Genomic DNA, 25,084 nt, shown 5'->3' with positions numbered 1-25,084 from the left:
GAGCAAGGGATCATCTTTGGCAGGCCTAGGTGGCGCCTGAGCAACTTTCTCTGAGGTAAACCTCAGCTGCAGATGCTTTTAAGACCAGGAAAAAGGTTTTCATACTCGGTGGGGTCTGCCCAGGATGCAGAGGCCTACAGCGCAAAGAGATTGTGTTTGAAAAAACGATACAGTGGTGCCTTGAGATACGATTGATCCAGCTTACAATTTTTTCAGCATAAGAAGCGATGTACTAGTACGTATGCAGTGATTCATGCGGGAAGTTCACTGCGAACTAGTACGATGAGTGATTGGTTTGCGCAAGGAACGACGTACTACGCAGTGAATTGACTCATGAGTGATTTCGATAGCTTTCACTGGCAGCCGGTTCTTCAAGCTAATGGCTAATGTTGAGTCAGTCAAGCACATGAAAACAAGCATACACACGGTGCGTGGGTTGGACGGTGTCACCATAATCTTAACAGACGACACATAAAGTCATGAGAGAGACAGGAGACCGACATTGGAGTTAGATTCGCCAGTGCAAGGTAAACTGATGCGGCACTTTTTGCAAAAAGTCTGTAAGGTGCAGTGGCAACACCACAAATCTATATAAACACATGAAAAACCACGCGAAAGAAAACGCAGACCTCCGGAAATGGGGAGAGGAGGAGAGATATCCCCCTGGCCCTGCCCCGTGGCTCTGCTGCCAGACCCGCAATGCAGGGGCAGAGGTCATTGGCGGAAGCTTTTCAGCATGGCAAAGAATATCCAGGTGTGGATAATACTTTACCATTAATAATATTCATTTTCAAATTTAAACTGTATTTTAGTGAATTGACCCAAATAAAAAATATCAATTATGCTAAGACCTTTATGAATGTGTAATACCATGGAATTTACAGTACATTAAAATCTTATTTAAATGAATACATTTACTGGAATAGAAAAAAAGGCGGCACAGTTGGGCGACTGGTTAGAGCGTCTACCTCACAGTTCTGAGGACCGGGAGTTCCAGCCCCACCTGGGTGGAGTTTGCATTTTCTCCCCGTGCCTGCTGTGGGTTTTCTCCGGCACTCCGGTTTCCTCCCACATCCCAAAAACATGCATGGTAGGTTGATTGAAGACTCTAAATTGCCCGTAGGTATGAATGTGAGTGTGGATGGTTGTTTGTTTATGTGTGCCCTGCGATTGGCTGGCAACCAGTTCAGGGTGTACCCCGCCTCCTGCCCGATGATAGCTGGGATTGGCTCCAGCACGCCCACGACCCTAGTGAGGAGAAGCGGCTAAGAAAATGGATGAATGGATGGAATAGAAATAAATATACTGAATATAATCTGGCTCATAATTGAATATTATTACCCTTTTGTGTTAACTGTGGAAGGAACACTATCACATAGATGTGCTTCATTCTTATTTAATTTATTATTTCACTTACCTGATTCGCCAAGAGCAGAGGAGATCCTGGCAGAAACGATTGTACAAGACCTGCAACCTCTTTCCGTGATGGTTGATGACAGCTTCGGGAATTTTGTGAGGACAGTCGACCCCAGGCACAAAATTCTAAATACAAAGTCTTTAATGGAGAGGAAACTACCAACTCTTGATGAAGACTGCCGTGCCAAGGTTCAAAAGGTTTCTCTCTTCCTGGAGAAACCACTAAGGGTCATATTTGTGCACAATTAACCAGAATCGCAGAAGAATGGGGTATAGCGGACAAGTAACATGCAGCATCAGTGCCAGCCGAGAGGATGTTTTCAAAAGCCGCGCAGTTAAAAAGTCACAGAAGAAGTTCATTAAAGGCAAAAAATATCAACACAATATTGTTCTTAAACAAAAACTGATTCCTTGAAAAAGAACAAAATAATTCTGTGAATGACATCTTATTACAATTTTCTGATTATTGTGGATTAGTACATACACAATGACTACTGTACCCATTAGCACCTAACACTATATTATAATTGTAAATACCATATGCATATAAAACCACTAGAAAAGCATTTTGATTTTTCACATTGCAAAGTCAGCTCCACTTTCACACAGCATCAAAACAACTGAGATAGACTCTTGTTGTTGCTCCCCACAGAAATCTTTAGCAAAAGACAAAAGATTTATGCAATCTGAAGAGAAACAACAGCAAACTGCTTTGGTCACAGCGAAGCGGACCATGTCATTGTCCGCCATGCCATTTTAACAGACGGTCTAAAATTCAAACAATTCGACTTTATTTTTTTTAACACAAACAAAAAATCCACCTACATTTGACATACTCCAACATTCTCATCCTGTCACATAATATGATAATTATGAAGACGAGACACGCAAGCTCACTGTAACAGCCCGGCTAACCAACGTGCCTACTTAGTGGCCATATTGGGGAGGTTGACGTTCCCATTGTTTAGCTTTTTCTTCAATAATAATAATAATAATAATAACAGATTAAACCTATTGCGCTTTTCAAGACACTCAAAGACGCTTTACACTGATTATATAACAATAACATTAAGGTGGGTAAACAGGAAGCACAGGTGCTGGTGTCAGCGATGCTGTCCACCGCGGTGGATGCAGAAAAGTCACGCCGGGTGGCGAGAGCCGACTGGATGTCAGGGGACGCGGAAGGATGGTCGCTAGCTGACCTCGATGCACGCAAGTTCACGAGTCGCAACCGAAGCGGGTGTTCGAGAGCTTTCTGAGAGTGATAGGTAGGTCATAATTTAGCCTTTTTGTTTTTGTAAATAAATAATCTCCCCACCTTTCCTAGTTTACAATACATGACAACAACAACGCATAGTCCTTCGGTGAATGTGTTGAGTGAACGTGAGCCTAGAGGATGGATGATTAACTGAATAAGAAAGCATTTGAATGACTATGTGAAAAAGAACTGAACGTGAACGGATGTTTTTGATGAACAGTTCTGAATGATTCAGTATCCTCAAACACTCATCACTATCGGTAACATAGTACCATGCTTAATTACCACACAACTACATCACTATTAAATACACTGTCTTCTTTTTCATTAACCAATGATCAGGGGAGATCGCTGAACGCAGTCGAGATTCCCACATTTGGGGAATTCGCAGGAGTCAGCACAACCGGAGTGCAATGGCTGAGCCTCATCCTGGGTGAACCACCTTCTTGATCATGGTGTCTCACCTGCCAGTTAAGTATGAGCTGATACATGGCGCGAGCACACAAGTCATTCACGCGCACGCTATGTCAAGCGACGGTGTCATCATGAGCATGTGAACAACCATACACACAACGGGCAAGCCGGAACATACGCTAGTTGATACGCTACTGTGTGCTAATACATGAACAAATATGCTTCCTATTTGAGAATTTCAGTTTAAATTGAGACAGTAAATGGATACCCATAATGCACAGCGCCATCGAGAGACGATGAAATAAGTTGAAAGGGAGCTCATTAACACCCAGAAACATATAAACCTCCCTCCATCCATCCATTGTCTTTACCGCTTCTCCTCACGAGGGTCGCGGGGTGCTGGAGCCTATCCCAGCTATCTTCGGGCGGGAGGCGGGGTACACCCTGAACCGGTCGGCAGCCAATTGTAGGGCATATAGAAACAAACAACCATTCGCTCTCACATTCAAACCTACTGGCAATTTAGAGTCCACCCATTCGGGTTGAAGAGAAATGATTGGACAAATAAAAAAAAATCAAAAGTAAACATAATTACAAGTTGTTCTTGACGAAAATAATGCATTCGTCTCGTCGATTGTCAGACACGAAAAAGACTTCCGGTTCCAACAGTTGGCTGCGAATCTCAAATTGCAACTGCCACCTACTCAGAGCTATTGCACATGACAACCTTGGCGACGTTTTAGACAAAAAGCATTCATTCTACTTCCAATGGGCTCACCAACTGTGGGAGGGGCTATAGGGGTTGGGTGCAGTGCGAGCTGGGTAGGGACCTTGGCGTTCCAACCCCCGGCTAGAGAAGCTGGCTCTTGGGTACGTGGAATGTCACTTCTCTGGCAGGGAAGAAGCCCGAGCTGGTGTGTGAGGTCGAGAAGTTCCGACTAAATCTCGTCGGACTCGCCTCCACACGCAGCTTGGGCTCTGGTACCAGTCCTCTCGAGAGGGGTTGGAATCTCTTCCACTCTGGAGTTGCCCACGGTGAGAGGCGCCGAGCCGGGCGGCAATAAGTATACCCACGGCGCCTGTACGTTGGGGTTCACCCAGGTAGCCTGCCTCCGCCTTCGGGTGGGGGGACGGGTCCTGACTGTTGTTTGCGCCTATGCACAAAACAGGAGTTCAGAGTCCCCACCCTTTTTGGAGTCCTTGGAGGGGCTGCTGGAGAGCGCTCCCGCTGGGGATTCCATCCTTCTGCTGGGGGACTTCAATGCTCACATGGACAATGACAGTGAGACCTGGAAGGGCGTGATTGGGAGGAATGTCTCCCCCGATCAGAACCCGAGCGGTGTTCAGTTGTTGGACTTCTGTGCTCATCACGGATTGTCTATAACGAACACCATGTTCAACCATAAGGGTATCCATCATAAGGGCCGGAGTTGTCAACTGATCACCACCTGGTGGTGAGTTGGTTCCGATGGTGGGGGAAGATACCGGTCCGACGTGGCAGGCCCAAACGTATTGTGGTCTGCTGGGAATGTCTGGCAGAATCCCCTGTCAGAAGGAGTTTCAATTCTTACCTCCGACAGAACTTTTCTCATGTTCCGGGCTAGCGTCAGCCACACAGTTCTGTGGGCCCGGGTTCAATCCCCGGCACCGCCTGTGTGGAGTTTGCATGTTCTCCCCGTGCCTGCGTGGGTTTTCTCCGGGCACTCCGGTTTCCTCCCACATCCCAAAAACATGCATTAATTGGTGACTCTAATTTGCCCGTAGGTGTGACTGAGTGTGAATGGTTGTTTGTATGAGCCCTGCAATTGGCTGGCAACCAGTTCAGGGTGTACTCCGCCTCCTGCCCGATGACAGCTTGGATAGGCTCCAGCACGCCCGCGACCCTAGTGAGGAGAAGCGGCTCAGAAAATGGATCGATGGGTGTGTCTCGTTTTCTATGATAAAACGTATTAGAAACAAATTGTTTTATGTATCGAGTGAAGATACACTCCAGAGTTTAAAGTATAGTTTCTTTTCATGAAGCAAGTGTCTTTTTTTAATTGCACAAACAGGTGGACTCAAGGTCCCTGAACTGTAAAACATGACAGAGATGAAAGTGTAGTTTGACCTTCATCATATCTTCCTCCCTTGGCGGAAATGTACATTACAGAAGTGTAACCTTCACTCAAAAAAAATGACTCATTGGATGAACACAAATACATTTTGGGCAGGTTTTCCATCAATTTTATTTGTGTAACGCCAACTCAAATTTAGTAGTTCCGTGTAATGTGATATAATTGAGTCAGCCAAACCCATTTTCATCAAATACAGACAAAGTAAAATAAGTACACTCAGTCCTCAAATGACTATAAAATACTCCTATAAATGACTTTTTGCACTTACCCCATGTGGCTGCGATGGCCGAGTGGTTAAGGCGTTGGACTTGAAATCCAATGGGATCTTCCCGCGCAGGTTCGAACCCTGCTCGCAGCGAGTCTTGTTCATGTGCAAAATAGCTCAATAGTTTGTGTCACTGACTAAAGTTCTGGTGACTCGGGCTCGGTTCTTCCTTTAGCCTGGAGGTGGGGCTCGAAGGCGAGCGGCTGTTGACCGGGCCAGGCACAGCCCGGGAGGGGCCATAGGGGTCGGGTGCAGTGCAAGCTGGGCGGTGGCCGAAGGCAGGGAGTTTGGCGATCCGATCCCCAGCTACAGAAGCTGGCTCAAGGGACGTGGAATGTCACCTTTCTGGCAGGGAAGACCCCGAGCTGGTGTGAGAGGTCGAGAAGTTCCGACTAGATATAGTCGGACTCGCCTCCAGACACAGCTTGGGCTCTGGTACCAGTCCTCTCTTCCACTCTGGAGTTGCCCACGGTGAGAGGCGCCTAGCAGGTGTGGTTTATTGCCCCCTGGCTCGGCCCCTGTCCGTTGAGGTTCACCCCGGTGGACGAGAGAGTAGCCTCCCTCCGCCTTCGGGTGGGAGGACGGGTCCTGACTGTTGTTTGTGCCTATGCACCAAACAGCAGTTCAGAGTACCACCCTTTTTGGAGTCCTTGGAGGGGGTGCTGGAGAGCGCTCCCGCTGGGGACTCCATCGTTCTGCTGGGGGACTTCAATGCTCACATGGGCAATGACAGTGAGACCTGGAAGGGCGTGATTGGGAGGAACGGCCCCCCCGATAAGAACCCGAGCGGTGTTCTTTTATTGGACTTCTGTGCTCATCACGGATTGTCGATAACGAACGCCATATTTCTAGCATCAGGGTGTCCCACATGAGCACTTGGCACCAGGACACCCTAGGTCGCAGTTCGATGATCGACTTTGTGGTCGTGTCATCTGACTTGCGGCCGCATGTCTTGGACACTCGGGTGAAGAGAGGGGCGGAGCTGTCAACTGATCACCACCTGGTGGTGAGTTGGCTCCGATGGTGGGGGAAGATGCCGGTCCGACGTGGCAGGACCAAAGGTATTATAAGGGTCTGCTGGGAACGTCTGGCAGAATCCCCTGTCAGAAGGAGTTTCAACTCCCACCTCCGACAGAGCTGTGGCCGTAAGGTGGTCGGTGCCTGTCGTGGCGGCAATCCCCGAACCCATTGGTGGACACCAACGGTGAGGGATGCCGTCAAGCTGAAGAAGGAGTCCTATCGGGCCCTTTTGGCCTGTGGGACTCCTGAGGCAGCTGATGGGTACTGGCTGGCCAAGCGGAAGCGGAAGCAGAATCAGAATCATCTTTATTTGCCAGGTATGTCCAAAAAACACACAAGGAATTTGTCTCCAGTAGTTGGAGACAAATTCGGCACGGTGGATGACTGGTTAGAGTGTCAGCCTCACAGTTCTGAGGACCCGGGTTCAATCCCCGGCCCCGCCTGTGTGGAGTTTGCATGTTCTCCCCGTGCCTGCGTGGGTTTTCTCCGGGCACTCCGGTTTCCTCCCACATCCCAAAAAAATGCATTAACTGGAGATTCTAAATTGCCCGTAGGCATGACTGTGAGTCGAAGAGAGGAAAAAGGCAGTGGTATTGCTGTTATTTTTAAGTCATTACTTCAGTGTAAAGAAATTATACTGGGTGATTTTAGCTCTTTTGAATATCTCTGTTTTTTAAAGTTGTCCCAAAGGTGATTTTTTAAAATAATTTATCAGTCTCCAAGATCCATCCATCCATCCATTTTCTGAGCCGCTTCTCCTCACTAGGGTCGCAGGCGTGCTGGAGCCTATCCCAGCTATCATCGGGCAGGAGGCGGGGTACACCCTGAACTGGTTGCCAGCCAATCGCAGGGCACAAACAAACAAACAACCATTCGCACTCACAGTCACACCTACGGGCAATTTAGAGTCTTCAATTAATGCATTTTTTTGGGATGTGGAAGGAAACCAGAGTGCCCGGAGAAAACCCACGCAGGTATGGGGAGAACATGCAAACTCCACACAGGCGGGGCCGGGGATTGAACCCAGGTCCTCAGAACTGTGAGGCTGACACTCTAACCAGTCGCCCACCATGCCGCCTGGTCTCCAAGATACAATAGAAAATTAATGGAGGATTTGCACAAGAGGATGAACTGCACAATATACAATAACTGACTGCTGTCAGTTATTTGTACTGACTACAACAATTTTGTCATAACGGGAGACTTTAATATTCATGTTGACAATAACGTGGAAAAAAAAATCTAAAGAACTCTCTGCTATACTAGACAGATTTGACCTCTCTCAACATATCAAGAGTCCAACCCACAGTCAAGGTCACATCTTAGACCTGGTCATCTCTAAGGATGTTGAAATTCTATCATTTGACATTAAGGATATGGCTATTTGTGATCATTTTTGTGTATTCTTTGAATTACAGATACTTCCAAAAGTTCAGACAACCTCTATGTCTATTAAGAAAAGGTACATAAATGAGAGTACTGCCACTAAGTTTATGGAGACCATTGCTGTGCCACAAACTGAATGCTGAGATAGTTGATGAACTTTTGGATAATTTCACCTGTAAAATCTCAAATGTCATGAATGCTGTCGCTCCTATAAAGAGACAATCTTGAGGCGACCTCAAACACCGTGGAGGAGCACAATGATGGTAAAGACCTTGAAATCAAAGTGTAGGAAAGCAGAACATAAGTGGAGAAAAACTAAACTCCAAATTGACTATGACCTCCACAGACAAAGTCTTTGTAATTTTAACCAAGCGTTAGTCAGGGCTAGACAGCAACACTTTTCTGAAATCATCAGAAAGAACTTCAACAATACTCGCACTCTGTTTGCTGTGGTTGACAAGCTCACAACCCCCTCGAATCAGAGAGCTCCAGAACTCCTAACAGCAGATAAATGCAATGTATTTGCTTGTTATTTTCGTGAAAAAATACAATCCATCAGATTAAACATCAGCACAAATCAGCAAAATTATAAAATTATACTACATCTTAACCCACCCAGGAAAAACTCAATTACCATGTCAGAATTTGATACAGTTGACTAAAAAACTGTAGAAAAAACGGTTCAGCAGCTGAAATCCTCAACGAGCTGTCTTGACTCAATACCATCTGACTTTTTCAAAGCAATTGCGAAGTCTGTGCTCGCTGATTTGCAGCAAAAAAACAATCGTTCCCTTCAGTCAGGCGAGTTTCCTAAAACTCTTAAAGTAGCTGCCATTAAGCCTCTGCTAAAAAAAAATAGAACGCTGGACGCATCCATGTTAACAAGCTATAGCCCCATCTCAAATCTCCCTTTTCAAGATTGTTGAGAAAGTTATTTTTAATCAACTCAGCAATTTCTTGAACTTAAATTGACTTTTTGACAAGTTTCAATCAGGTTTCCAAACACATCACAGTACAGAATCTGCTCTTATCAAAGTGCTAAATGATATAAGGTTGAATACTGACTCGGGAAAGGTGTCAATTATGGTCTTGTTGGACCTCAGTGCAGCGTTTGATACGGTAGATCATAATATACTGCTGAACATATTGGAAACGTGGGTAGGACTAAATGGAACAGTCCTTAAATGGTTCAGGTCCTGCTTGGAGGAAATGAGTTATTTTGTAACCATTGGAAGTGTTCAATCTCATCGAATGGCAATGACCTATGGGGTCCCTCAAGGGTCAGTTCTTGGCCCCCTTCTGTTCAGCCTGTATATACTACCCTTTAACTTTAATCTAGACTCTCATAGCTATGGAGATGACACACAGTTATATCTAGCAGTGTCTCCAGATGACAACAGTTCAATTGAGGTGTTGTGTCACTATCTAAAACAGATAAATAACTGGATGAGCCAATTTTTTCTTCAATTAAACCACAACAAAACTGAGATAATTGTTTTTGCCAATAAAGAAAAGAGGATTGCTCTTAGTAAATACCTGGAGTCACTTTCTTTAAAAACTAAAGACCAAGTCTGAAACCTTGGTGTTCTGATAGGTTCCGATCTGACTTTCAACAGTCATATCAAATCAATTACTAAAACTGCCTTCTACCATTTCAAGAACATATCCATAGTGAAGGCTCGCATGTGTCAAGCAGACCAGGAGAAGCTCATCCATGCTTTTATCTCAAGTAGAATTGACTATTGTAATGCTCTTCTGACTGGACCAGGTTCAAAACTCTTCTTTTTTCTCATGCTTTTTAGAGCATTTCCACTTTTAAATGATATTTCTTGCACTGTATGCTGTTTTCATTGGTGGCCGACTGGTTGGAACATCTGCCTCACAGTTCTGAGGACCGGGGTTCAAATCCTGACCCCGCCTGTGAGGAGTTTGCATGTTCTCCCCGTGCCTGGTTGGGTTTTCTCCAGGCACTCCGGTTTCCTCCCACATCCCAAAAACATGCGCGGTAGGTTGATTGGAGACACTAAATTGCCCATAGGTGTGAATCTGAGTGCGAATGGTTGTTTGTTTCTATGTGCCCTGCGATTGGCTGGTGACCGGTTCAGGGTGTACCGCGCCTCCCGCCCGAAGATGGCTGGGATAGGCTCCAGCAAATGATGCTGGATGTGCGCCTTTCCTGTAAAAATCAAACATCTCATGAGGGGACATACAGATCGGTGCAGCGTCTGCAGTGATGCGGATTTTGTATCGATCCGCTGTGGTAAAGAAGGAGCTAAGCCGAAAGGCGAAGCACTCGATTTACCGGTCGATCTACGTTCCTACCCTCACCTATGGTCAGGAGCTGTGGGTCGTGACCGAAAGAACGAGATCCCGGATACAAGTGGCCGAAAATGAGTTTCCACCGCAGGATGTCCGGGCTCTCCCTTAGAGATAGGGTGAGAAGCTCGGTCATCCGGGAGGATCTCAGAGTAGAGCCACTGCTCCTTCACATCGAGAGGAGCCAGGTGAGGTGGCTGGGGCATCTGATTCGGATCCCTCCCGGACGCCTCCCTGGTGAGGTGTTCTGGGCACGTCCCACCGGGAGAAGACCCCGGGGACGACCCAGGACACGCTGGAGAGACTACATCCTTCGGCTGGCCTGGGAACGCCTCGGGATCCCCCGGAAGAGATGGATGAAGTGGTTGAGGAAAGGGAAGTCTGGGTGTCCCTGCTAAAGCTACTGCCCCCGTGACCCGGCTTCGGATAAGCGGTAGAAAATGGATGGATGGATGGATGGAATTCAGCCGAAGTAACCACCGAACTACCCGAGAGTATTGCACACTCAGATAAAATATCTTTTTATAGCTACATTACTCTAATTCCAAGGTTTATAGAATATATGTTTATATGTCATACGACGATGGTGTGACTTATAAAATTAGGGTTCAATTGACGAGGAACTGTCAGTTTGGGAAAATAAAGCAAAAAGAAGGAAAACGCTAGACGGCGCCCGTGGTTCGATCCCGAGTAAGGGATGGAGAAGAGGCTAATTCTGTGAGAGAATTGTTTCTTGAGGAAGTAACCACTGAGCTAGACCAGCGCAAAAAGACTACCGAAAGTTTGAAACATAACTTTAGTTGTACGTCATGAAATCGCAAATCCAAATGAATACGCATTGAAAGGGGGTGAAAATCGTAGGTTTAAATGCACTGGACGGGGCCGGTTGTTCGATCCCGAAGAAGGAATTGAGAAGAGCCGAAGTCTGCAGTCGAAATACTTCTTGAGGAAGTAACCGCTGAGCTGAGTGACATTTTCTTTTTTTTAAATTCGGAAATATATTGTATTTCAGTGTCGCTCCTGGCGAGCGCAGATGCATCTGTGAATGTTTTTAAGTCCAGGTTAAAAACTTTTTTCTCATGCTTTTTCGAGCATTTCCACTTTTAAATGATATTTCTTGCATTGTGCGTTGTTTTAATTGGACTTATATATTTTTTCTCTTTGTTTTAAATGTTTATGAGCTGATTTTCTTTGTTTTTAAATGCTTTTAATCATGTAAAGCACATTGAGTTGCCTTGTGTATGACGTGCTGTATAAATACATTTACAATGGCTATAACAAAAACATTTATATTATCAAATTCATGATCACAAAGAAAATCAAAGGCTTCTATATATATATATATATATATATATATATATATTTTTTTTTTTAAAAAGCACTGTACAGCACCCATGGTTCGATCCCTTGGGAGGGATTGAGAAGAGATTAATTCTGTAGTAGAACTATTTCTCGATGAAGTAACCACTGAGCTACACCAGTGTAGACCAGTGATGCGAATATTAATTCTTATACAAAACTCTAGTTCCGTGACCCAAAATTGGGTTTGGACGTGAGACATTCTATGGCACACAAACGCACAGTGGTTACGTAATGTATATAAACTACTGCTTGGTCACAATAGTATTCATTCAGACTTGAGATTGGACGTTTCTTGGCAACTGGGGTGACGGTGCAGCGTTTGAAATAGGATGGTACTTCACACAGTTCCACAGATCTCTTGATCACTGTGAAGACTGGAGCGAGCTGGTCCGTGCAGACTTTGAGGCAGGATGGGGACACACTCAGGTCAAATAGTGGAGAGGGTCCAAAGAAAAACATGGTGAAGCAGCATTTAGCCGTTATGTGGCACACAAATGGAATAAGTTGCCAACAAATCTTAAATAAGCCCCGAGTGTCAATGTTTTTAAGTCCAGGTTAATAACTATTCTTTTTTTTTTCATGCTTAGGACATTTTCATTTTTAAATTATCTTTCTTTCACTATACGTTTTTAGTAATTTTTGTCTCTTTGTTTTTAAATGATTTTTAGCTGTCTTGTATTTTTTTGTATGGTTTTAAAATGTCTTTTGTCCTTTTTTGAAAAAATGCTTTCAATCAAGTAAAGCACATTGAGTTACCTTGTGTATGAAATGCACAATATACAATAACTACACTAAGACATTTCATTGGGCTTTTACATTAACTTACTGACACTCCACTCGCTTTGTGTGACAGGACGACGACGGCAGCGGGGGTGCGGCATCCCATATTTGGAAGTGGTGACGCAACAGCCTCGAACAGGTGTGTCAAACATAAGGCACGCGGGCCAGAACCGGCCCCCCGTGGGGATGGAGAACACATTCACTGCTATTTTTGTAACTTTTGTTGCTAATTTTGTCCACTGCACTGACAACACTTAAATGAAACTTATCCACTTGTGAAGGCCAAACCATGCCAAGTTTCACTGTTATTGACATTTATGTCTTTCTCACCCAAGCAAACAATATAAACATCAAGTGATACATTTTCTGTAGCGCTTATCCTCACCAGTGACGGTTATTTTGCTAATGTCTTTCTGCTATCATGGGACTTTATTTTAAAATTTTCTTTTCGAAAAGCAACCTAGACCAGGGTGGCACGGTGGATGACTGGTTAGAGCGTCAGCCTCACAGTTCTGAGGACTGGGGTTCAATCCCCGGCCCCGCCTATGTGGCGTTCGCATGTTCTCTCTGTGCCTGCGTGTGTTTTCTCCGGGCACTCCGGCTCCTCCCACATCCCAAAAACATGCATTAATTGACAACTCTAAATTGCCTGTTGGTGTGACTGTGAGTGCGAATGGTTGTCTGTTTCTATGTGCCCTGCGATTGGCTGGCAACCAGTTCAGGGTGGACTCTGCCTCCTGCCCGATGATAGCTGGGATAGGCTCCAGCATGCCCGCGACCCTAGTGAGAAGCGGCTCAGAAAATAGATGGATGGATGGATGGATGGACCTGGACCGAATGTCAGTACTATCACTGGTTTTACGCTATCACAGATTTGACACAAAATCCTTAATTTCCTGACGTTTACTTAGATAAAAATAAATAAAAAGGCAGAATTTTCTTTCTGCGCACTTTAAATAATTGTGCACCATTGTTGTTTTATCGTTTCCAAAGTATACGTAATCAATGTGGACACTCCTCCCTGCCCACTCGAGACGTAAAAAGTTACAATCAATAAGAGTCGCTGTCGAGTCACTTAACGTAAATGTTGTTGAAAAATGATTTTCTTCTGGTAAATTCGCTGTGGCGTTGTATGTATTAATGATAATGTAGTTACATGAACTCTGAATTAACAATCAAGAGTCAATGTTTTAGTACAACTGAGAGTAAAATAAATTCAGTTGACAATGAAAAAAAGAAATAATAAATAAAGATTGGACGGCCGGCAGTGGGTCGATCTCATCATGAGAATATTGAATTCTCAGACAGCGTTCTACCAATATACTCACTATTTCTCCTTTGGACATGTCCGAACCATAAAAGTCTGCTCTCTTTAACTTTGTCTCCAAAACATCGAACCTTGGCTGTCCCTCTGATGAGCTTGTTTCTAATTTCATCCAACCTGGCACTCCGAGAGCGAACCTCAACATCTTCATTTCCGCCACCTCCAGCTCTGCTTCCTGTTGTCTCTTCAGTGCCACTGTCTCTAATCCGTACATCACTGCTGGCCTCACCACTGTTTTATAAACTTTGCCCTTCATCCAAGCAGAGACTCTTCTGTCACATAACACACCTGACACCTTCCAACCACATGTTCCAACCTGCTTGGACCCGTTTCTTCACTTCCTGACCACACTCACCATTGCTCTGGACGGTTGACCCCAAGTATTTCAAGTCCTCCACCCTTGCTATCTCTTATCCCTGTAGCCTCACTCTTCCCCCACCACCCCTCTCATTCTTGCACATATATTTTGTCTTACTTCGGCTAATCTTCATTCCTCTGCTTTCCAGTGCATGCCTCCATCTTTCTAAATGTTCCTTCACCTGCTCCCTGGTTTCACTGCAGATCACAATGTCATCTGCAAACATCATGGTCCACGGGGATTCTAGTCTAACCTCAACTGTCAGCCTGTCCATCACCACTGCAAACAGGAAGGGGCTCAGGGCTGATCCCTGATGCAGTCCCACCTCCACATAAAATTCGTCTTTCACACCTACAGCACACCTCACCGCTGTTCTGCTTCCCTCGTACATGTCTTGTATTCTTCTAACATACTTCTCTGCCACTCCAGACTTCCGCATGCAGTACCACAGTTCTTCTCTGGGTTCTCTGTCATAGGCTTTCTCTAGATCCACAAAGACACAATATAGCTCGTTCTGACCTTCTGTGTACTTTTCCATCAACATCCTCAAGGCAAATAATGCATCTGTGGTACTCTTTCTAGGCATGAAATCATACTGTTGCCCGCAAATACTCACTTCTGTCCTGAGTCTAGCCTCCACTACTCTTTCCCATAACTTCATTGTGTGGCTCATCAACTTTATTCCTCTATAGTTCCCAGAGCTCTGCACAACACATTTGTTCTTAAAAATGTCCACCAGCACACTTTTCCTCCATTCCTCAGGCATCTTCGACAAATGACTGAGAACGATGTGAATTTCTTGGGTAGCCCCTCACTTACACTCCAATATTCTCATCCTGTCACGCAAAAAAATGTAAACGTGTATAGATGCTCTGTGTTGCCGTTCTTTATCAAGATTGTCAACTGTTTTATCGCACTCCATTGTGGGAACGTGACACATTTCATATCATCTGATTGATTGGTGTGTTCGGCTGAGTTTATGATTATTTGGACAATCTTGTGGGGTGCACCGTTCCTGGAGGTACTGCAATACCAAGTCGATACGTGGAGTGGACAGAGCAAGCCCCTATTCCATCTCCCAGTTCCAAAAATCTATTTAATATATGGTCCCCAAATAGGGGACGTATCAGATATTAAACTGATAAGAACCGATACTACACTTGATCTTAGCCAAAAGGCCGAGAAGCAATGCCAGCATAATGCCAGAAAAGACGACCTCATTCTCCAGCCTACAAGCCAAAGTTATAGTGGCACATATCAACATGATAATCACAGATGAGTCACATATGGACACGCCAAACAACAATTATGAAATTAATGTCAACTGTGTCGTTTTTCAACGTTTATATTGAAAGAATGTTGTCAGATGCTCGTGTTCCTTGGTCACGTGGTCCACGTCATTCCAATAGAATGCGGACATTAACGCATATCCTTTTGCCGTGTATTAAGACCGAAGAAAATAATGAGTAATTTGGAATAAAAATCGGTTGTTGGTATAATGTTGTGGCCACGAGCTGAATAGCTGTTTGCTCAACATTTTGAAATGAACACTCATTTTGAAATCAATGGCTCTGCCTCGCTCCAATACTTCCAGTTTCCTGCTTTGGGAACTGACAGTAGGACTCTAGCGCCATCGTCGCAGAGGAGGCGAATTACGCCCCTCCCACTAATTTAGTTAAACAATGTTGCTGTTCCTCATGTTGTTAGCCTTAATAATTGAATAAAAACATACCAGAAACGTCAAAATCCTTGAATATTTTCCATTCAACATTTCAACGTATACCCCAAAACAGTAAGCATGCCCTGCCCAAGAATTAATCCAAAAAAACGACAGAGTGAACGCAAAACCAACCACTTGTGAAGTACTTAACTATAATCAGCCATTATTACTTGACAACACACAACAATAGAAAAAGAAAATCCATATTCGTAAACAAATTTAGTTTGGTTGTCATATATAGTATGTAGTATAGTATAATAATCTTAAGGAAATGTATGGTCACGAGTAGGCCCCGTGTTTCGCAATTAGCTTGACCTATTGATGTGAAGTGACATATCCAATTTTGCTTCCTTAAAATCTTATGACTGGTCACTCGAAGGAGATTGACAACTTAGAGGAGTCTGTGTTAACATTTTGTTTCAGTTGTTGATTAATTTTGTCATCTAATTTGTTCAGCTTACCTCACTTGACCGCTCGTATTCCAAAGTGATGCTCAGGTCACCTGGGAGATCTCAGCGTTCTTACGTAAAGGCTAAATAAGTGTTGCTATTGGACAATGACTTCATTGTAAAACGCTAAAAAGATGTATTTTTTGTGATTATTCATTGTTAATGAATTCATATTAAAATGTGCAAGTGGACATAATGTCAGAGAGCACTGAAGACTTTACCAATTATTCAGAAATAAGTTATAAATTGCGCTGCGATTGGCTGGCAACCAGTTCAAGGTGAACCCCGCCTCCTGCCCGACGATAGCTGGGATAGGCTCCAGCATTCCCGCGACCCGAGTGAGGAGAAGTGGCTCAGAAAATGGATGAATGGATGGATAATTATTACAGTGTAGAATTTTAAACAACTTTTCTATGGCTTCTGTAATTTATTTTGCCCTCATTTCAATGTTTAATTGAGGTGAAAGATAAAACTGTGCTCCCTACTTAAAGAGCTGATGTAATATTCTGTTGGCAGTAACAATAAAATTGCTCAAAAGGGAAAAGAAAGTGATCTGTTCTTATCAGTTTAATATCTGATACGTCCCCTATCTGGGGACCATATATTAAATTGATTTTTGGAACTGGGAGATGGAATAGGGGCTTGCTCCGTCCACTCCACGCATCGACCTGGTATTGCAGTACCTCCAGGAACGGTGAACAGCCTGTTCACCGTTCCTAAAAGAGCAGCCCAATCTGGCTGGTGGACGTCTTGGCATGCAATATGACTTTGGCGGAACAGCAAACCCATCTGAAAGGGCATTTACAAATATAATATACTGTACATGTACGAGTAGGTCGCGACTTTGCAACATTAGGAACATGCGGGTGACAACAGTTGAGAACCGCTGTAGAAGGCTTTTCTTCACCTGCGTAAAAAAAACATCCACTTGTATGTGTGTCGGCGGCACGGTGGACGACTGGTTAGAGCATCTGCCTCACAGTTCTGAGCCTGTGTGGAGTTTGCATGTTCTCCCCGTGCCTGCGTGGGTTTTCTCCGGGCACTCCGGTTTCCTCCCACATCCCAAAAAACATGCATGCTCGGTTAATTGACGACTCTAAATTGCCCGTAGATGTGAATGTGAGTGTGAATGGTTGTTTGTTTGTCTGTGCCCTGCGATTGGCTGGCAACCAGTTCAGGTTGTACCCCGAATGGGTGGTTTATATGTTTCTGGGTGTGAATGACCCCACTTTCAAGTTATTTTATCATGTCTTGATGCCGCTGTGCATTATGGGTATCCATTTACTGTCTCAATTTAAACTGAAATTCTCAAATAAGAAGCATATTTCTTCATGTATTAGCACACAGTAGCGTTTCATCTAGCGTATGTTCCGGCTTGCCCCTTATGTGTATGGTTGTTCACATGCTCATGACGACACCGTCGCTTGACATAGCGTGCGCGTGATTGACTTGCGTGCTCGCGCCGAGGCAAACTGAAGGAATCTGTGTTTTGAAATTCCCTAATTTCCGTGGTTTCAAGCGTGTTCGTTTTTGTGAAAGAACGTCGTTCACAACAATGTATAAAAGCAACCAATTTATTCCTGACAGAGGAGTCTATACATTTTGCAGAGCTCTGGGTTCGTAACTACCCTATCCTATCCTTAGTAGATGCAGTAGTAGAACAAAACTATTGGACTCTACCCCAGACTTATACAATGTTTCAAACAGGCCGGTGTGGAATCGCTGTCGTCTGATTGGTCAGTAATCTGACGTCATCGTTGTTTGGCCAAATGATGACTATCTGATCTGGGTCCAGACGTCGCCTGTCGATATCTCCTGCATACAATGTTTATAGTGGCTCCCCGCCGTTCCTTTCTTCTTTTGCCATCTGTCTCCAAATACCCCCTGATGGGGGCCACATACCCCCCGCTGGGGGCCTTCCTGCAATATACTCCTATACTCCAATACACATTCTCTTCCAAACTAGTTAGAATTACATGTTAGAATATAAAGTATTCTATATTCCCTTCAATCCCCCAAGTTGATCTTCTGATAATCAGAAGATATACCTACTACTAACTACTACTACTAATACCTACTAACTATTTCACTACAATGCTCATTATTCTATTCTTAGCACATCAAAACTAAACAATTTAAAGAGAGCTTATACCGGTATCGTTCAATGGAGCGAGCGATTCCATGGCCACCCTGTTCTCGTGCAGGGACAGCAGCTGATATTGGCCGTAGGGGTCCTTACCCACAAAGGTCTTGAGGACAATTCTGAGAACCAGGTTCCTGAGACAAGGGATAATACAACATCCACAAATAGCAAGCAGAGCCATGACAATTATGGTTGTTGTTGCCAACGTCAGTATGAGACCTCTCCATTTACCAAACATTCTGTTAAGAAGGCTGTAGAATGGGTTGTCCTCCACTCCAGACATTGATTTAAGTTTAACAGACATGGCTTGCAAACCTTTCATGGCTCTGGTGATCTTTCCGTTCGGCGCCGTGTTATTGGGGATAATTGTACAGCAATGTCCTTTAATTCGAGAGCAGGCACCCCCTTCTTCCGCTAACATACTATCCAGGAACAACCTATTTTGGAATGCCATGAGAGATGTAGCTGATAGTTGCTCATGGATGCCCTCCGCTAGTTGGGAGGTGAAATTCACCAATCTTTGAATTTGGTAATGGTGGTAATTTATGAAATCAACATTCTTATTCGGAGTTACCCATATAAAAATACTCTCAAGTCCTGCGGAAATTTGGCAGCAAGCTTTATACTCATCCGGGACACCTCTGGGAATTCCAATGGCATCCAGGTAGGTGGGGTCTTCACCTTCTTCCCAAGCATTTCCGCCCACATTGAAGCCACTGACCATACGGCGGAAACGGTTCAAGCTGCCCCACCAGTCACGCTCCCATGTGAAATCCACCATTTGAGTGAGTTCCTGCTCAGAGAGGGGCTTAATCACTGTGGGAGCTATCATAGAGACCAATGCACAAGTGCCTGTCCATTCCCCGGACAGGAAGTCCCACAACAAACCATCTCCACACATCCACCACAAATCAGACCTCATCTTACTTAATCGGGCCGCATCATAATATTCAATGAAAAGCGTGAAATTACAAAACTGTGGATCTAGGTGGCCCATTGATCGGGAAAGTTTGTTATTTGGGCCCAAAGTTATCTTACTCTTATTTTGAACGATGCAATCCAATTGAGGTTATTAATCGTAGCACAAACAAGACAGTCCTTTTGATAGATTTTGACTGCGTCCCTACCTTCCACAGTAATTTCCTTAAGCCAAAAATAACCTATATTATTTCATTATTCAGGTCATATCCCGTCACTTTGGAGGTTCGAAAAACCACTGGATCTGCATTTTTTTTTTTTTTATTCTGGTACTTTCGCAAATTTTCTCATTATCGGACAAGATGAACTTTGTGTCGGACGTAGCCAATTAATAATAATCTGTCCTAGGGGATCAGCCCCTGAGACATCTATACCCAAGGTCAACAGTACGGGATGTCTGTCCCCCGGGGTAACCGAGTGCATACTACCTCTTTTCAATTTGATCCTGTCCTTCCATCGCCAATTTCTATTCTTCGTCGGCTCCCAGTATCCCGGTTTCGAGTGGATAATCACCTGCTTGCAACTGTAACACAAATCTACCTACTGGTTCGCTTTGAACCTATGGTTCACCGGATACCGGCCAGCTCCCGCATGTCCTGTACTCAAAGCGCACAAGTAAATATCGTATCCCGCCGGGTCGCCCCAGCGTGCGCAATTTACCACCTTACACAATTCAAATTGGTATACCGTCTTTTCCCCCAATGTGTAATTCTAGGACCCCTGTTGGCTTCACGGCCCTCTTTGTTACTCGTTCTCCTTGTATTGAAGGCATTCCAAAATAGATTCCTGTAACTATAATCAGGGAGATCACCAGAGTCATGATGACTTCTTTGACCAGACATACAGGATGTACATATTTCCCCCTATGTTAAATGACTAATTTAACACCAAAACACAGTATCCACACACAACCCCATAGACAAACCAGCAGGTCGTCTCCTTCCGTCGGAGAGGCCCCTGACCAGACCTGCAAACAAATCCTTATATAAATTAATCACGACTCTGCAAAAGATACCCATGCCAATTGACTACCTAATTCCTGTATACATACTCCAGAGAAGGGACAAGTCGGCGATTGTCACCCAACATTGATATTATCCCCCAACCAATTGTTAATTTGTCTCACAAAAGTGTAAATGTCATTCAACCAAGAATCACATAAAATCAGCGTTAAGTCAGCACACCAACATCCTGCAATACAACAATAACACTATCAAGCTCCATCCTCCTGGGCGTCCTGTAAAATAATGTTATTTCAACAAATCAGTCATTCAACAGTCTGTAGACCGCATTCTCTCGTCAGTCACCCGGTCCTTTGGTAACTAGAGGTCTATAGTCTCTTTCACGTGATCACATCCTTCACTACTCCTGTCAGCCAGCTCAGTAGTGCTCCATTTCTGCTTTTAATTAAGATGACACAAACACGAAACACAAAACATAAACAATTAACATGACACGACAAGCGAGACTTCACAGACAATAACATTAACCTGGACCCAGGAGTGAATGTCCTCTCACATACACCACACAGACAAAACTGAACACAGCACACTTATTGGTTGAACCATAACACCTAAACCACTACAGACCAGGCTTCTGTCCATATCATTAATTAAACGATCCTATTGTAAATCTCCCTGGCCTTTGCAATACCATAAACCCGTAAAACTCACACACGCCTGTCATAAAGCTGCCCCCATCCCCCAGCTGAGGACGCCTGTGTCCTGTCATAAACCATTTGGTGCACCCTCACTTCAAGTGCTCTTTTAAGCACTCATCCATTTTCTGAGCTGCTTCTCCTCACTAGGGTCGCGGGCGTGCTGGAGCCTATCCCAGCTGTCATCGGGCAGGAGGCGGGGTACGCCCTGAACTGGTTGCTAGTCAATAGGGCACATAGGGGCACATACAGACAAACAACCATTCGCACTCACATTCACACTGACGTGCAATTTAGAGTCTCCAATTAATCTACCATGCATGTTATTGGGATGTGGGAGGAAACCGGCGAAAAGCCACTGAGAGAACATGCAAACTCCACACAGGCGGGGCCGCTGATTGAACCCCAGTCCTCAGAACTGTGAGGCTGACGCTCTAACCAGTCGTACACCGTGCCGCCACTCTCTAAGCAATATATCAAATCCCATTCACCAGCTCAGATAGCAACTTGGACGTCATTTATTCAAACTCCGAAGCGTTTTCTTACACCATAAACCTCCCGTACTGTTTTCAGGCTTTTATCCCAGGCATGCAGAGCCGCTCTGGTCCGCTCTGCTGACCCGGAAATAGAAAGTCACGATGCGACTCTGGCTTGATCCCATCCGCCGGGTACACGCCTAAATTTATCTATTATTTAATTTATCTTCCAGAATATCATATGCATACCTATTTATACATACAATATGTATGCCTTATTTATTTAGTTAATAAATATAATGGGTACCCTTTGAAGCGCTTTGTAACTTTTACATATATAGTCATATAATTTCATTCATCAAAGTTCGAAGGTTTACTTTATTTTGTGTACACAATTTATAAAACGTATCGCACCGAATATTTATAACATTCACACTTAGTCCACATTTTTTTTTTTTACAATAGAGGCCTGCGCAGGACATGTTTGGGACAAGTAGAATCACTTGTCTGATCTGATGAGTAGTGGAAACTCATACGTCGAAATATAATGGTTAACCAGCGCTTTGTCGACAGACGGCACGTTTTCTTTTGCACAAGGATAGACTTTGGGCCATCCAGAAAAAGTGACGACAATTATTAATAAGTACCTTATGCTTTGGACTGGGACCACCATTGTCGGTTCGGTCCATTACCACCACATAAATTCGGGCCTCGGCCCATCTCAGTGTGTCAATTCCCTCTTCGTTGTAGGGCAAACACTGAAATCTTGACATATATCACAAAAGAACCACAAAAATATTTTACCTTACACAGATCAGGGTGCCACCAAAAGCGCAGCTTGTTCAGCATTGACATATAACTTTCCTGTAGGTAACATCAGTCTCCTAGGTTCTCCTTTGTTATCATACTCAGCACCTGTCTCTTGCCACTTACGCTTGTCTTCTTTTGGCGCCTCCTCCTTCATCATCCTTTCGATAGCCTGCTATTTCTTTCGCCGCCGCATCCGCTGCGCCATTCCCCCGGGCTACCAGAGTGCCCGCTTTCGCCTGTCCTGGACACTTGACCACAGCCACCTCCACCGGCCTATCAATAGCCTCACTCAGTCATTGAATCAGCTCTGCGTGGGCCACTGGGTCACCAGTGGTCGTGACAAAACCCTGTCGCCTCCATGCAGCCAGATCAACAAACAAACATCCTACCACATACACCGAATCAGAATAAATCGTAACACACTCACCTTCAGATAACTCTAGTGCCCTGCACCTGGCCAGCAGTTCTGCAGCTTGAGCGGAGGGTTTCATAACATCATTTATGGACCAAAGCGTTGGGATTTCAGAATTTGGGTTTCAGTGATATAAGGATACTACGGCACGTTAACAAAAGCAGTCGGGTTTACCTCGAATGTTACCGGAGTCACGGATGTACACAGACCCCTCGGACCACAGTGAGTCCGGCAGCGAGCTCAACAGCTGTGCGGCATCCTCATGGTCCGAGAGTTCTCTGCCATGGAATCGCGCTAAAGTCACATGCTGCAACACCCCTCCGTCCACCATGGTACCTTGAATACAAAAACATTCAGTACTCGGAGAGTACAACACATTGGGTATTTGATCTTGTTGCCAATCGTTTGCCAAATGGCATTTTCTCACCATGGGTCCCAGTTCTCTGGCTTTATGACCTAATGCTAGTGCAAGTGATGTGATGTTTATCATAAACCACTCACTCTGCTCTGGTGCCAAGGTGGACGCAGCCACCACACCTTGTTTCCCTATGTAAATTCCTGTACTATTGAGCCTCCAATTTTCTTCCTGTATCGACTCAAAAGCTTCCCTATAAACCAAATCGTCATTTTTATCATAAAACAGTGTGAGATGGAGAGGGTCACTTGGAGGACGATAGGGGGCAAGAGAGTCGATCCAGGGCTTCCACCGCAGGAAGGCCGAGTAAACTCCGCCTCCCTCCTTTGTTTCAGGTTTTAGTCGGGCCCAATATATGTCAGCAGTTGCTTCCGGAAGTTCATGTTGTATCATGTTCCATTGTTCCGGAGGACAACTTCTGTCCACAGTTCATCATGGTCCCATCGGGGAACCGTATCGTCAGTCCATCCGGGCTACAAGGGATGGTAGCCCTGGTCTTGAAAAGCAGATCTCTGCCCATCAGGTTCACTGGTGCCCCTTTTTTCATGAGGACAAACTGATGTTCATGTGTCTGTCCACCAATTTCAGTCTTTAATGGTGTCGTAATCGGCAGACTCATGGGCACTCCTGCACAGCTCATTCAGGTGGTTGTCGTCCCTTAGCGGGGTTCAGAGGCTCTGTCTTTCCTCCGTCCCCTGGCTCCGGGCTCATTGGGCATTCGGACCAGTCCTCATCGCAGTAGTATTGGCGAGATGGCTCTTGTTGCTGTGGAGCCTGCTGCGGATGCTGATGCCGGGCCGCGCCCAACTCTCCCTCGTGAAGCTTTGTAGCCTCCTCTTTGAGGTGTGGCCTCTCCAGGTTCCACTGGAGGCCGTTGTTGAATCATTGGGTAAACAGCACATTGGCAATCCCAGTGTCCCTACTGACCTCAATTGAAGCACGCTTGGTCCGTTGGAGGTCGGCAAGGGCTTTCCCTGCCTCCGTTGGTGTACTCTGTCACGACTCCCGCCTCGTCTCCTCGTTGACCCCTGCGCCATCCACATCTGTTTCTCTGCTTCCATTTTTATTTATTTATTTATTTATTTTATGGCCACTTTACGGGGCTGGGCCAATTGTAGCTTCAAAACTTGTTCCTGCATGTCCTTTACCTCATCTGATGATTTGTGTTTTCTGTTGATAAAAAGTTACAAATGGTGTGACATATGACAGTTAAAGAAGCTATCTCCCCCTTTCATGAGGTCAGGGTCTTTAAAAAGTTCAGTCCTAACTTCAACCGGCAAGGTGTCAAGTAAAGCTATTCAATAAATAACATTTGCCTCCCTTAAACGGGAGGGATGTTACCCGGTCTCATCTGTCCAAATACTTATACAATTTTCGAAGTGAGAACTGGGATCCATGAGAGGTTTGTAGTCCGGAAGCTTCGGCACCGTTGGGAAAGAGGACGGGAACATGTCGCGGATGACTGCAAACACTATAGGAGCAAAAGGGGCAAATAAAATTTCAGGTTCGACATTATTCAGACCCGACCGTGTCAAAATATCATCCGATTGGTGAACCGAAATGCAACAGGCGCGTATCAGTCTCACTATGTCACCACACGCCAGGCTCATGCCGTCCGTCAACCTTTTCAGCCCCTGGATCCAAATTACACCAACAGCAGCCAGTCCGGGAAGCCGCTTCTGTAAAAACTCAAAATTTTTTAAAGACAATTTTTATATTTACCCACCTCTTTGAATGCGGTGACGTCACTGGGGCTGTTTTCGGAAAGGTCCGTAAATTGTATTTAGCGGGGGAATTTGTCGCTCTTTTTTTTCTGAACAGCTGTAACAGCTGCCATGGCAGGGCACACCAGACAAATCTCAAATTTTTCTTCTCAATTTTTCACTCTTCTATTTTCTTATTCAACCTTCAATTCTCTCTCCACCCTGCAGCATCCTACTTTTCCTTCATCTTTTTCCTTTCAGAATAACCTCTCTGTTACGTGAAACAACTTACATTCCTTTTTCTTTTC

The 25,084-nt window shown here is 44.8% G+C and overlaps 3 non-coding genes and 2 pseudogenes across 3 annotated transcripts; 2 read left to right on the top strand and 3 right to left on the bottom strand.

Annotated features, from left to right (window-relative positions):
* Positions 1-2,007: 2,007 nt before the first annotated feature.
* On the bottom strand, positions 2,008-2,122 carry LOC133398449 (U5 spliceosomal RNA). Its single transcript, XR_009767822.1, has one exon. It is a non-coding gene; the product is annotated as a U5 spliceosomal RNA (small nuclear RNA).
* Positions 2,123-3,027: 905 nt separating this feature from the next.
* On the bottom strand, positions 3,028-3,153 carry LOC133398451 (U1 spliceosomal RNA; annotated as a pseudogene).
* A 2,325-nt stretch (positions 3,154-5,478) lies between these two features.
* trnas-uga (transfer RNA serine (anticodon UGA)) lies at positions 5,479-5,560 on the top strand. Its single transcript has one exon. It is a non-coding gene; the product is annotated as a tRNA-Ser (tRNA).
* Positions 5,561-15,012: 9,452 nt separating this feature from the next.
* Positions 15,013-15,203, bottom strand: LOC133398443 (U2 spliceosomal RNA). Its single transcript, XR_009767819.1, has one exon. It is a non-coding gene; the product is annotated as a U2 spliceosomal RNA (small nuclear RNA).
* Positions 15,204-16,708: 1,505 nt separating this feature from the next.
* On the top strand, positions 16,709-16,887 carry LOC133398446 (U2 spliceosomal RNA; annotated as a pseudogene).
* The last annotated feature ends 8,197 nt before the right edge of the window (positions 16,888-25,084 follow it).

The sequence above is a fragment of the Phycodurus eques genome, unplaced genomic scaffold, assembly GCF_024500275.1.
Source record: "Phycodurus eques isolate BA_2022a unplaced genomic scaffold, UOR_Pequ_1.1 contig_179, whole genome shotgun sequence".
Classification (NCBI taxonomy): Eukaryota; Metazoa; Chordata; class Actinopteri; order Syngnathiformes; family Syngnathidae; genus Phycodurus; species Phycodurus eques.
Note: the sequence above shows the minus strand (reverse complement) of the source record. Positions and strands in the feature narration are given on the sequence as shown.